At 36.9% G+C, this 13,211-nt stretch overlaps 1 long non-coding RNA gene across 1 annotated transcript in view; it reads left to right on the top strand.

Moving 5' to 3' along the window:
* Positions 1–3,584: 3,584 nt before the first annotated feature.
* Positions 3,585–13,211, top strand: part of LOC132223884 (uncharacterized) — a 298,474-nt gene continuing 288,847 nt past the window's right edge. Inside the window, exon 1 of the long non-coding RNA XR_009450546.1 lies at positions 3,585–3,601. This is a non-coding gene — a long non-coding RNA (uncharacterized LOC132223884). The remainder of the gene's footprint in view (positions 3,602–13,211) is intronic.

The following is a 13,211-nucleotide window of genomic DNA, read 5'->3' as shown; positions in this document are numbered from 1 at the left end:
CTGTGGATACTATCATTATTTAACACTATGCTTACAATTTAAGTTTTCATGTTATGGAAACATATTATGATTTTTATACCAATAATTTTTGGCATCTTAAAATAGTTGCCATAATTTAAACATGATTCTTATAATCATCTATATCTGCCCCATTATTATATTTTGCTTTGTTTATCCTCATAAGTGGATACTAATTTAATTTAAGTTTCTAGGCTATACCATAATCATCCATCAAGCAGTATATTATTTTGTCCCATTCACTTCTCTGGTATTCTGTTGAAAAATGTTTGATTTATTTTGTAATTTTGGACAAGGTGGGTATTTTTCTTTGTAATAGAAGGTCATTACACATTTCTGAGTAGATTGATGAAACTGTTAATTTACCTGTCTAAAGGGGGCCACACATGTATTTGAAAGAGGTATGCCAATGGCATGGCACTAATGCAATTTCACTAACGACTTAATGGAGCACATAAAGCATATTTCCTCTATTAAATACACATAGCATGGAGTCATATCTTGCTTTGTGGGCTGTGAAAAATGTTTTAATCAGCTAAAAAATGAAGAGACTCTTCAAGGTTATGCAGATTAAGTTATAAAAAGCTCTTAAATGCATAATCCTCGATGAGTGTTCAGGAAGGAAATTTTCAATCAGGGATGTTTGTTTAGATTGACAACATTTGTGAGTTTCTTAAGTTTCCAAGAGAATTTTAAAGAGGAAATTAGAATGTGAGTATTGTTTTTTTAAACCAAAATAGAGAAAATGCAGTTATTCAAGGCTTATATTCATTAAAAAATGTCTACTTAACTGTAATCCTAGATTGGTGACCTCTCCTCTAGCCTGTATCAGAGAGCAGTTATAGTTATAGTTGTTTTGTTTCTTTGTTCTCAATTACCTGACCACTGCCAAATATTTCTCAATGGCCTTGAGACCATAGCCATCATTACTTTCTCCTTAGCAGAAAGTAATTATAAAAACACCTTTAAGTACCAAGTTTCTGCCTTCAAGATGAATAATCTTTTATACTTCATGGATTCATTAATTTATTTACTCAACAAATCTATAACTTTTATAATATACCTATCACTCTAGTAGGCACTGGAGATATAATAGAGTTAAAAATATTTCTATATGTCAATTTTCCCTCCATAAAAAAGCAATCTGTGTGACACTGAGCTATTAGGAAGTGGGCCTTAGACTGAAAATGTACCAGGTAGGGGTTTTGGCCCCTTAATAAGTAAATGAGGGGGAGCTACCAGGAGAGTAGAATGCAAGAACTGGAAAGCTGGCAGTTAAGTTAGAGTTCAGGGAATAAGATGTGGCTGCAATTAAGCAAAAGGCCTCTGAACGAGAAGTTCGAGGAAGACCAAAGAGCTTTCAATCACCTGTGTTAGATGAGAGGCAAGCCTAAGGTCTCCCAGCCATGGAATCAACCTTCATGACCTCTTCTTTAACTTCTGAACTTCCAACTCTTGTCTTGCCCCTGATGATGATGATGATGATGGTGATGGTGATAAAGTTGATAGAGAATTGGGGGCCCTGAAGCATGTAAGGTCTTTAATAATTCCAGAATGACTAAAATTATTTTCAGTATATTATTCTTCCCAAATCAAACCTTCTTAAAGCAAATCTCCAAGAAGATGTGAATTCAAAATTGGTTCCTAATTTATATTAACATATATTTTTTAAATATTTTGAGAATTCCATCAGGGCCTCAGGAACTGAATGTTGGTCCTAGATGTTCTGAACTATGTGATCTTGTGCACATCACTTAATTTCCTGGAGCTGCAGTTTTCATCTATATAAAAAAAGGATGCTAAAACTGGCCTTGCGTAACAGTTGGGGTTGTGTGAGGAGAATCCAATGATACTAAATGTAAGAGCATTTTAAAATTTGTTCAGCAATATACAAATGTAAGGAATTTTTATTTGAGAATATCTCAGGTCTTGAAAAAGTCTGCCTTTATTCTTTATGGGAAAGATGGAACTGCCAATCATCAGGTGAGTTTAGGACTGCTTCTTTTATTCTTAATAAGCTCTCTACTGACTTTATTTAATACTTGTTCACAAATAGTTGAAAGCATTTAGATCTGTTCTAAATTCTGTGCCCCTCTTTATGGGAGGTGTTTTTTTCTAATAGATTGAAGTAAAGGTGGTTGTGTTGTATCAGACAAGGAAGTGTATTATCTACTCAGCATAGGAGCACAGAAATAAAGGCCCTACACCTAGTTAATGGCCCAGTTAATGATCAGTATCACTAAGGTTTTGCAGCATAGAAAGTATAGCAGTAATCCAGAATAAAAATAAAAGCAATAAAACAAAAACATGCAATTATATCTGACCCAAAGTTGTCAAGACATGCTGTTCTTCTGGATTCTAAATATGGATATTATTATGATTCCATCTTTTGTCTATCCCAATTAAAAAAAATCATGCATCAAATTTACATGTACTCTTTATACAGTTGTGTCAGTTTTAACAAATGCATGGAGTCGTGTAACAATCACCAAGATAAAGATACAGAATAGTTCCTATACTCCAAGAAAACTCCTTCATGCTGTCCCTTTGTCATCAAAACTTACTCCCATTCTTAACCCCTGACAATCCATTCTATGTGCCTATAGATTTGCCTTTTCCAGAGTGTCATATAAATCTAATCACACCTAGCTAGTACATTGCCTTTTGAGACTGGCTGCTTTCACTTAGCATATCATGCATTTTATTTTTTATATTTTTTGTTTCCTTTTTCTAAATTTCTTTATTGATTAAGGTATTACATATGTGTCCTTATCCCCCCTATTACCCCCCATCCCCCCACTCATGCCCTCACCCCCCGGTTGTCTGTGTCCATTGGTTAGGCTTATATGCATGCATACATGTCCTTTGGTTGATTTCTGCCCCTTACCCCCACCCTCCCCTACCTTCCCTCTAAGGTTTGACGGTCTAATCAATATCTCTCTGTCTCTGAATCTGTTTTTGTTCATCAGTTTATGTTCATTATATTCCATAAATGAGTGATATCATGTGATATTTACCTTTCTCTGACTGGCTTATTGCTAAGTGAAATAAGCCAGTCATGCATTATAAATTCATCCATTATGTTACATTTATCACTAATTCCTTTCTTTTTTCTTTTATTTTGTAAGTAAGCCATACCTGAATTTATTTTTTAATTTTATTTTATTGTTTAAAATATTACAAATAGTAGTACATATATCTCCTTTTTTCCCCCATTGACCTTCCCCTGGCCTCCCCTACCCACAGGAACATGCCCTCACCCCACCCCCTAGTGTCTTGTGTCCATTGGTTATGCTTATATGCATGCATACAAGTCCTTTGGTTGATCTCTTACACACACCCCCAACACTCCCCAGCCTTCCTACTATAATTTCACAGTCTGTTCGATGCTTCTCTGCCTCTGCATCTATCATTTTGTTCATCAGGTTACAATGTTCTTTATTATCCATAAATGAGTGAGATCATGTGGTGTTTTTCTTTCACTTCCTGCCTTATTTCACTTAGCATAATGCTCTCCAGTTCCATTCATGTTGCTGCAAATGGTAAGAATTCCTTCTTCTTTATAGCAGCATAGTATTCCATTGTGTAGATGTACCATGGTTTTCTAATCCACTCATCTGTTGATGGACATTTAGGCAGTTTTCAAATCTTAGCTATTGTAAATTGTGTTGATATGAACATAGGGGTGCCCATGTCTATCCTTTCTAATTGGTGTTTCTGGTTTCTTGGGATATATTCCTAGAAGTGGTATTACTGGATCAGATGGCAGTTCCATTTTTAATTTTTTGAGGAAACACCACACTTTTTTCCACAATGGCTGCACCAGTCAGCATTCCCACCAGCAGTGAAGGAGGGTTCTTTTTTCTCTGCATCCTCTCCAGCACTTGTCATTTGTTGATTTGCTAATGATAGCCATTCTGACAGGTGTGAGGTGGTACCTCATTGTTGATTTGATTTGCATCTCTGGGATGATTTAATGCATCTCTTGGCTTTCTGAGTGTTCTCGTTAAAAAAGATTCTATTTAGGTCCTTTGCCCATTTTTGATTGGATTGTTTATTTTATTTTTTTTGTTGAGTTGTATGAGTTCCCTGTAAATGTTGGAGATTAAACCCTTACTGGAGATAACATTGGCAAATATGTTCTCCCATGCAGTGGGCTTTCTTGTTGTTTTGTTAATGGTTTCTTTTGCTGTGCAGAAGCTTTTTATTTTGATGTAATCCCATTTGTTTATTTTCTCCTTAGTCTCTTTCCCTAGGATCTGTGTCTGTAAAGATATTGCTACGACATATGTCTGCAATTCTGTCTGGAGTCTTGTAGGATTTTTATGGTTTCCCGTCATACATTCAAGTCCTTTAGCCATTTTGGGTTTGTTTTTGTGTATGGTGTAAGTTGGTGATCTACTTTAATTTTTTTTGCATGTATCTGACCAAATTTCCCAGCACCATTTATTATAGAGGCTGTTTTGACTCCATTGTATGCTCTTGCCTCTTTTGTTGAATATTAATTAAGCATAATGACTTGGGTCAATTTCTGGGTCCTCTATTCTGTTCCATTGGTCTATATGTCTGTTCTTGTGCCAGTACCAGGCAATTTTGAGAACCGTGGCTTGGTAATATAGTTTGATGTCTGATATTGTATCCCTCCAACTTTGTTCTTCTTTCTCAAGATAGCTGTGGCTATTCAAGGTCTTTTTTTTTAATTCCAGATGAAATTTTGGAGAGTTTGTTCTAGATCTTTGAAATATGCCATTGGTATTTTAATAAGTATTGCATTGAATCTATAGGTTGCTTTAGGTAATATGGACATTTTAATGATGTTGATTCTACCAATCCATGAATATGGCATGTTCTTCCATTTGTTTATGTCTTCCTTTATCTCTTTTTTTCAATGTCCTGTAATTTTCCGAGTACAGGTCTTTTACCCCCTTAGTTAAGTTTATTCCTAGCTATCTTAATTTTTTGGTGCAATGGTAAATGGGATGTTTTTTGTTTTTTTTTTCATTTATCTTTCTGTGAGTTCATTATTGGTGTATAAAAAGGCCATAGAATTCTGGGTGTTAATTTTGTATCCTGCTACATTGCCAAATTCATTTATTAGGTCTAGTAGTATTTGACCTAGTAGTCTAGTAGTCTTTGCATTTTCTATGTATAATATCATGTCATCTGCAAATAAGGACAGTTTTACTTCTTCTTTTCCAATTTGGATGCCTTTCATTTTTTTCTTCTTATTTGACCGCTATGGCTACTACTTCCATATGTACTATGTCAAACAGGAGTGGTGAAAGTGTGCATCCTGGTCTTGTTCCTGTTCTTAGGGGAAATGGATTTAGTTTTTGCCCATTGAGTATGATGTTGGCTGTAGGTTTGTCATATAGGGCTTTTACTATGTTGAGGTATGATCCCTCTATTCCCACTTTGCTGAAAGTTTTATCAAGAAAAGGTGTGGATTTTGTCAAATTCTTTTTCTTCATCAATTGATATGATTATGTGATTTTTGCCTCTCAGTTTGTTTATGTGATGTATCACATTTATTGACTTGCAGATATTGAACTATACTTGCATCCCTGGAATAAATCCCACTTGGTCATGGTGTATGATCTTTCTAATGTATTGCTGGATCCGATTTGCTAAGATTTTGTTGAGAATTTTAGCATGTATATTCATCAAGGATATAGGCCTGTAGTTCTTTTTTTGTGGTATCTTTATCTAGTTTTGGGATTAGGGTAATGCTGGATTCATATAAAGAGCTTGGAAGTGTGCCTTCCTTTTAAATTTTTTGGAATAGTCTGAGTAGGATAGGTTTTAGTTCTTCTTTGAATGCTAGGTAGAACTCCCCTGTAAAGCCATCCAGATCAGGGCTTTTGTTTGATGGAAGGTTTTTGATCGCTGTTTCAATTTCTTCAGTAGTTATTGACCTATTCAGGTTTTTTGACTCTTCTTGGTCGAGTTTTGGAAGCTTGTATTTTTCTAAGAATATGTCCATTTCATCTAGGTTGTCCATTTTGTTGGAATAGAGTTGTTCATAGTATTTTTTCATAATCGTTTGTATTTCTGTGGGATCCATTGTTATTTCACCTCTTTCATTTTGTTTATTTGGGTCCCCTCTCTTTGCTTCTTGGTGAGCCTGGCTAGAGGTTCATCAATCTTGTTTATACTTTCAAAGAACCAGCACTTGATTCTGTTGATCTTTTGTATTTTTTTTTTTTAGGTCTCTATGTCGTTTATCTCTGCTCTGATCTTTATTATTTCCATCCTTCTGCTTACGCTGGGCTTTTCTTGTTGCTGTCTTTCTAACTCCTTGAGTCGTAGGGTTAGATCATTTATTACCATTTTTTTTGTTTGTTTGTTTCTTGAGTTTGGCCTGTAGAGCTATGAACTTCCCTCTTAGGACTGCTTTCATTGTGTCCCATAGATTTTGGATTGTTGTGTTTCCATTGTTGTTTGTTGCCATGATGCTTTATATTTATTCTTTGATCTCTCTGGTAACCCAGTCATTGTTTAATAGTATGCTATTTAGCCTCCAGGTGTTTGATTTTTTTATTGTTTTTATTGTAGGTGATTTCTAGGTTTATACCATTGTGGTCTGAGATGGTGCTTGATATGATTTCTATCTTCTTGAATTTGAAGAGACTTTTCCTGTGACCCACTATATGGTCTATCTTTGAAAATGACCCATGTGCACTTGAGAAGAATATATATTCTGTGGCCTTGGGGTGAAATGTCCTGAAGATGTCAATTAATTCCATCTGATCTAGTGCATCATTTAGGATTGATGTTTCTTTGCTGATTTTTTGTTTAGAGGGTTTGTCCAATGGTGATAGTGGGGTATTAAAGTCCCCTACTATGACTGTATTGCTATCAATCTCTCCCTTGATATCCTTCAAAAGTTTTTTTGTGTGTGTGTATTTGGGTGCTCCTGTATTGGGTGCATATATGTTTACCAGAGTTTTATTTTCTTGCTGGATTGCTCCCTTTAGTATTATGAAGTGACCTTCCTTATCTCTTGTTATGTCCTTCACATTGAGATCTAATTTGTCCAATATAAGTATTGGTACACCAGCTTTTTTTTTTTCATTTCCATTCACCTGAAATATCTTTTTCCATCCCTTCACCATGAATATGTGTGAGTCATTTTTTCTGAGGTGGGTTTCCTTTAGGCAGCAGATATATGGGTCATGTTTTCTTATCCATTCAGCTACCCTATGTCTTTGGATTGGGGCATTTAATTCATTAACATTTAAAGTTATTATTGATAGGTACTTGTTTGTTGCCATTTTTATTTACGCCTGTGTTACTTCTTCCATTCCTATTTCTTCTTTTTATAGCAGACCCTTTAGCATGTCTTGAATTGCTAGTTTAGTGGTAATATACTCCCTTATTCCTTTTTTGTCTGTGAAGCTCCTGATTTCACCCTCAATTTTGATTGATAACCTTGCTTGGTACAGTATTCTTGGATTCAGACCCTTCATTTGCATGACTTTGGGTATTTCATTCCATTCCCTTCTTGCTTGATATGTTTCTCTTGAGCAATCAGTCGCTAATCTGATGGGGGATCCTTTATAGGTAACTTTCTGTTTCTCTCTCTGGCCACTTTTAAGATTCTTACTTTGTCATTCGTGTTTCTCAATTTAATTTTAATGTGCCTTGGCATCAGTCTTTTGGTGTTAATTTTGTTTGGGACTCTGTGAACTTCTTGGATTTGTTTGAATTTTTTCTTCCCTATATCAGGGAAGTTTTCTGTTATTATTTTTTTCAAACATATTTTCTATTTCTTGCTCAGTTTCCTCTCCTTCTGGTACCCCTATTATGCGGATGTTGTTTCATTTCATGTTGTCCCAAAGTTCCCAGGCTTAGGCTCTCCTATTTTTTTTTTCTAGATGCTGCTCTGCTTGGGTATTTTTTCTACCTTGTCTTCTAGCTCACTGATGTGGTCCTCTGCTTCTTCTCATCTACTGTTAATGCTTTCTATTGAGTTCTTTATAGTAGCAATGTCATTTTTCATTTCTTCTTGGTTCTTCTTCATTTCTTCTTAGTTCTTACACATATTATTGAGTTTGTCTTCCATTCTTTACAGCCACCTTATGACCATTTCTCTGAATTCTTTCTCTGACGTATTGCTTGCTTCCTTTTCATTTACTTCCTTTTGGGGGGGGGGTGATGCCTCCTTTTCTTTCATTTTTGGGCTGTTTCTTTGTCTCCCCATGAACTCTCTTCTCTGGATGTCTGGTTATGTAGCTCTCTCCTTTATCTAGGTGAAATATGACCTTTCCATGAGGAGGAGCAGAGCTCTTCTGAGTCCACGTATTCACACTGCTTGAGATCTGGTGTTCCTGGGTTCATAGCTGGTCCCTGGGTGCCGTGGTTGCAGGGTCCCTGGATGTATATGCTTCTGATAACAGCCACTCTCCCCTTCAACATGGCACAGTCTCCTTGGTAGATATGACTGCTCTGGGAGAGATTTCAGCAGCAGTGGAGGCTGCCCAGTTAGGGGAGCCCAATCCGACAGTCTCCAACAGTCCCCTAGGGTATAGCTATCGCTCACCCACAAATTTACACTCTCTGATTCCTTTCTTTTTATTGCTAAGTAAGTATCCCATTGTACAAATTTACCACTGATTTGTTTTACATTCACCTGTTGATGGACATTTGGATTGTTTCATTTTTGGTAATTATGAATAAAGTTATTATAAATATTGTCATAATGATTTTTGTATGAAAATCGCATTTCATCTCTGTTGCCATAAATGCTTAGAAGAAGGACTGCTGGGCCAGATGGGAAGTGTATATGTAACATTTCCAAAAACTACCTAATTATTTTCTAAAATGGTTGTACCATTTTTCATTCCCATCTGCAATGTTTGAGAGTTCTAGTTGCTCTGCATCCTCTCCAGCATTTGGCTTTGTCATTCTAATAGGTGCATGGTGGTATCTCATCATTATATTGATTTGTGTTTATTTCTCTAATGATTAATGAGACTGAACACGTATTCATGTGCTTATTGGTCATACATATATCTTCTTTGGTGAAATGTAACATATGTTTTATCCATTTAAAGAATTAGGTTGCCACCTTATTTTGATGTTTGAGAGTTCTTTATATTTTGTGGATATAATCCTTTGTCAGATATATGATTTGCAATTATTTTTTCTCAGAATGCATCTTTTATTTTCATCCTCTTAACAGACTTGATTGTAGAGCAAACGTCTGTGCTTTTGATAAAGCCCAACTTATCAACTTTTCTCTTTAAATTGTTTCTGCTTTAGCGTTAATATATAATAACTCTGCCAGACACAAGCACACAAAGATTTTGCTCCTTTGTTTTCTTCTATAGGTTTTATACTTTCTCACTTTACATTTACATCTATGATTTCTTTTGAGTTAATTTTTAATAAGATGTAAGCAATGGATTAAAGTTTATTTCTTGGATGTGAATGTTAAATTGTTCCAGACCATGTGTTGAATAGCTTTATTGTTGAGTGAATGAACATTCAGGACTATTTCTTCTTACTGAAGTAACCCGCTTATCATTATGTGATGTCCCTCTTTATCCCTGGTAAATTTCCTCATATCTATATGATTTGTTTCATATCAGTGTGATTACTCGGTTCTCTTTTTATTAGGGTTTGCCTGGTATTTCTTTTTCCAGCCTTTTATTTTTAATATATATATATATCTTCTTATTTAAAGTGAGTTTTTTGAGAGCATCTAGTTCAGTCTATAGTTTTTTGTGAGTTTATTTTGTTTTTAAATATATAGTTTTATTGATTTCAGAGAAGAATGGAGAGAGGGATAGAAACATCAATGATGAGAGAGAATAGTTGATCAACTGCCTCCTGGGAATCGAGCCCACAACCTGGGCATGTGCCCTAACCAAAATCAAACCATGACCTCCTGGTTCATAGGTCCACACTCAAGCATTGAGCCATTCCAGCTGGGCAAGAGCACATAGTTTTTTTAAAATTCAATCTGACAGTCTCTGTGTTTTCATTTGTGCCCTTATACCGCTTATACTATATTAGAGCTATAATTTTATTCTTTGTTTTCTGTTAATCCCTTTTTTGTTTCTCTATTCTCCATTTTCTGCCTTACTTTGATTATTTGAATAGTGTTTAGTATTTAATTTTAGTTTATCTACTTTCCTTTTGTCTATATACAGTTGTAATTTTTAGTGGTTGCTCAAAATACTATGGTATACATATCTGTCTTTTCACAGTCTATGTAGAGTTAATATTTTATCACTTCAAGTACAGCATAGAACCCTTACAACCACAGAGGGTTCTTTATCTTTCCCCATCTAGGTTATAGTTGCCATATGTATTTCATCCTATATAATGAAGAGGCAATATGCAATTAACCCTAACACCATCACAAGATGGCTGTGCCCACAGCGGAGGCGGGGTTCCCATAACGAGCTGTAACATGTGATCAGCAGGTACCTGAGGCTGCGTGGCACTGGGCCAGGGCAGGAGACCTGAGGCTGCACCCCCCACCTGGCGTGCACCATGGGACCTGATGCTGCGTCCCCACCCGGTGGGGCTTGACAGGGGATCTGAGGCTGTGTCCCCCCACCTGGTGCCAGGTCAGGGGACCAGAGGCTGTGCCCCCCACCTGGTGCTGTGTCCGGGGACCTGAGGCTGTGCCCCCTGCCCAGTGCCAGGCCAGGAGACCTGAGACTGCACCCCCTGTTTGGCAGAGCTTGACGGAGGTGGAGCTGGCCGAGTCTGGATCTCACCTAATGGGGGAGGGGCCAGCTGGGTCTGGGTCTTGCACGATTTCAAGGCATGCATGGGTGGGCGGGGACTTGACTCTAGGTCCCATGGTGTGTCCCAGACTCTGACAGGAGGAAGATTTTTATATAATTTTACTAATTTTCTTTCATCTCTGACATTTCTATTATAGAGAAAGGGCAAATAGTAATATTAAAATATTTCCTCTAATAAATTTCTTTTTATTTTTTTAATATATTTTATTGATTTTTTACAGAGAGGAAGGGAGAGAGATGATAGAGAGTTAGAAACATCGATGAGAGAGAAACATCTATCAGCTGCCTCCTGCACACCCCCTACTGGGGATGTGTCTGCAACCAAGGTACATGCCCTTGATCGGAATCGAACCTGGGACCTTTCAATCTGCAGGCCGATGCTCTATCCACTGAGCCAAACCGGCTAGGGCATAAATTTCCTTTTAATGTGCACAAATTTCATGCACCGGGTATATATATATATATATATATATATATATATATATATATATATAATCATATATAAGCCAGTCAGAGGAAGATAGTATCACATGATCTCACTCATATGTGGAATCTAATGACCAACATAAACTGAAGAACAAAAATAGGCCCAGAGACACAGAAGCATTGAACAGAATGTCAAACCTCAGAGGGAAGGCAGGGAAGGGTGGGTGGGTGGTTGGTGAGAGATCAACCAATGAAGTCATATGCATATATGCATAACCCATGGACACAGACAATACGGTGGTGAAAGCCTTGGGTGGCAGGCAGGGACAGGGGTGGGAAAGGTCAATGGGGGGAAAAGGGGACATATGTAGTATTTTCAACAATAAAGATTTTTTAAAAAGAAGAAAATTAAAAAGAAAACCTCCCTTGGATAATGTTATAATTGCTTTTGAGACTCATACAAAATTTAAAGAATTGAAGTGGAAAGAATATGTGCCATTTAAATCTTTTTTTTTTTCATTCTGAAATTTCCATGTTTCTCTCTGGTATCATTTTCCTCTAGCCTGAATAGCTTCTTTTATCATTTCTATAAACTCAGATCTCATAGTGACAAATTATCTTAGTATTACTTTACCTGAAAGTGTCTTTATCTTTTCTGAATGTAGAATTCCAGGTTGACAGTTCTTTTCTTTGAAGTCTTCAAAGATGTTGTTCTATTGCTTATTGTCTGGCCTGTTTGGTTTCTCATGAGCAATCTACCAATCATACAAATTATGTTATATATAATATGTCATTTTTCTCTGGATGTTTTTAAAATTATTTTCTTTCTTCTTTGATTTTTAGCTGTTTATTATGTACCTGCTCATGGTTTTATTCTAGTTTATCCTTTTTATAATATGTTGTACTTCTTGATTCTATCATTTTATGTCTTTCATCAAATTTGAGAAATTTTCAGCTATTATTTTATTCATATATATTTCATATACCAACCTTTTCCTTCTCTCACTCAGGAACTCTATTGATACCAATATTAGGTATTTTGATACAACTCACAGGTCCCTGAGGCTCTGTTCATTTTGTTAAACTCTGTTTCTCTGTTATTATGATTATACTAGAGGTCCAGTGAATGGAATTTGTGCAAGGGTGGGGTCTCTAGGCTTGGCCAGCAATCAGGGCCGATTGGAGCCAGGTTGATTGGGGCAGGCCTAATTGGGGCCTGAAGGCCCTGGCAAGGTTGGGAGAGGAGGCACAAAAGGAATGGATGCAGGACACTGACGCCACCATCATTGGTTCCCTGCCAACGTGCGGTTCCCCACCTCCCCCCTCCTCCTTCCCTTGCTGTTTTGCCGCCACCACGGCAGGCAGGCTGTGGGCTGATCATGGACTGATGGCCTGGGGGAGGGACAGGGCATGGGAGGTTGTCCACTGGCCCCGAGGAGGGAGCTGGCTCTTGGCCCCCTGAGAAAGGGGCTGTGTCTGCTGCCACCCACCCCTGGTTCCCCATCCCAGCCCAGGGAAGGACCACGGGAGGTTGGCTGTGGGAACACACTGAACACCAGGGGGAAGCTCCTGAATTGAGCGTCTGCCCCCTGGTGGTCAGTGCACATCATAGCGACCCGTTGTTTTGGTCATTCTGGTCATTCAGTTGTAATGGTCAATTAGACTTCTATAGATAGATAGATAGATAGATAGATAGATAGATAGATACATAGATACATAGATACATAGATACATAGATACATAGATAATGTTATTTAATCTGTCTTCAAGTTCACTTAGTATTTCTCTGTAATCTCATTTTGCTAAGGAGTCCTCCTTTGAAGTTTTTAGTTTGGATTCTTTATTTTTCAATTTTTTAAAAAAATTTCTATTTGTATCTTTATTATACTTTTTGCTTAAAACCTATTTATTTGAGTATTCAACTATATTTTTTGGTATATGATTACAATAGCTGGTTTTTCTTTATTAATTAAAACATCTAGTTTATCTCAGAAGTGCCATCTT

This window comes from Myotis daubentonii, chromosome X (genome assembly GCF_963259705.1).
Source record: "Myotis daubentonii chromosome X, mMyoDau2.1, whole genome shotgun sequence".
NCBI classification, from domain to species: Eukaryota; Metazoa; Chordata; class Mammalia; order Chiroptera; family Vespertilionidae; genus Myotis; species Myotis daubentonii.
This window is presented reverse-complemented; position numbering and strand designations above follow the sequence as displayed.